Source organism: Nannospalax galili, unplaced genomic scaffold (genome assembly GCF_000622305.1).
Source record: "Nannospalax galili isolate Female #2095 unplaced genomic scaffold, S.galili_v1.0 scaffold192, whole genome shotgun sequence".
Lineage (NCBI taxonomy): Eukaryota > Metazoa > Chordata > Mammalia > Rodentia > Spalacidae > Nannospalax > Nannospalax galili.
Window position 1 is genome coordinate 2,885,986 of NW_008331810.1, and position 1,724 is coordinate 2,887,709.

Consider the following 1,724-nt stretch of genomic DNA (forward strand, 5'->3'; position numbering starts at 1 on the left):
CAAATATGTCATCCTGACAGGTAAGACAGGCTGTCAGGGCCTGCTGGCTTCGGAACACATTTGTAAGCATCTGGGTCTTTTCTGTGCTTTCCCATTAAAGCATCAAGAGCTTCTCTCTTACACTTCACAGCGTGCTCTGCAGCACATCTGTCCCCCAAGGTAAATTCCGCGAGGTGGCAGGACAGGTACAGTGCCCTCTGGGAAAGAGGGGTGTCTTATCAGAACTTGTTGCAATTTTTTCCCTGGGAGGAAATTGCAAGATAAAAGTTCCCATCACTTTGTTTTGGGTTATACGAAGGAGCAAAATACCATTTTAATGTGGATTTCAGGAGTATCTTCTCCCTTTGGCCCCATCTTTTCTTAGTCATCATTTTTTTTAAAGCTGGGCAACACTGATGTCTTTCCTCTGGTCTGTGGGTGTGCTCGGTCTACAAGCACCACCGGAAAGAGGCAAAGAACCTTGCAGGCCCAGCTCACAGCTCCCCTAGGTGTCTGCCAAGCAGGCCAGGAAAATCTCCACCTCTGCTTGGTTTCTCCTTCTCCAGATATATATTCTCTCTCTCTCTCTCTCTCTCTCTCTCTCTCTCTCTCTCTCTCTCTCTGTCCTGGGTAAGGAATTCTGCTTAATGGTTTAATTTTAACGGTCAGCAGGTTATAGGTTGTAAATGCAGATACGTGTTTCAAAATTTGAAATGGGAATCGGAGCTCTATGTGTTCCCAGGCAATGTCACAGGACGACAGTTCTCTCTTGCTCCCACATGAGAGCAAGCCATTCATACATGTAAGTTCATATTTACGCAGGGGCAGGCAACCCAAGGTGCAGGCACGCTTGCTAGTTGGGTCTGCCTCCATCAAGAGCAATAGCTTTCTGAATACCAGGGGGGAAAAGCGTCTCCAAATACAATATTGGCCGAGCGGGAGGAGAAACAGCTATCTGCAATATTCACCGATTTCACTTTTACAACTACACAGGTGTTTTTTTTTTTAATTTGTCAACATTACAGATGATGTAATGCTGATCAGTGCATATTTTTACATAAACTGATGTGAAGAATATGTAGCCCTGAGGAGCGGATGGGGAGGATGCAGAAAGGCAGCTCTCTCCCTCAGCCTTCATGGCTACTGGAGAGAATCGGGGCAGAATTCAAGCGCAGGTTTTAAGGGCTCAAGGCGCTTAGAACGTAAAGGCGAGCGTTCCTAATTGAGCCCTGGCACCGGCTGGCATGCCGAGCGACCCTTTCCAGGTTGCGGTATCCAAGGCGACGGTCCTTCCCCGTCCTCTCCGCAAACCTGACCGGCTCTGAGGAGGTGGCTGTCTAGCCCCGGAGTTGGGGTCTGATCTGGCACTTGGCTAGCTGGGTTAGCTCCTTCTAGTGATCACCGAGCAATTCTCCCCGGCCCCTCTCAGTGCCACCCAGCCTCTCCGAAGCAACGCACACATACACATTTTTTAAAAGGCAGACACGGGCACGCAGCAGTGTTCCAAGGCGGACGGGGAAGGAAGGGGCCAGACTTCCCCCGGGCGGCCGGTCCCCCCACGCGCCCCACCGCACCGCACCCCACCCCGGGGTCAAGCCCAGGGAACGGATCCCGCACAAGCCGCGGGGCTCACCATTCGCGAAGCTCTGGAACAAGGAGAGGGCCAGTATCCACATGCCCCTTGCTGCTCTCCGGCCTCCCGCGAGCCAGCGAGCCAGCGAGCGAGCCACGCGCCGGCCTCGCCC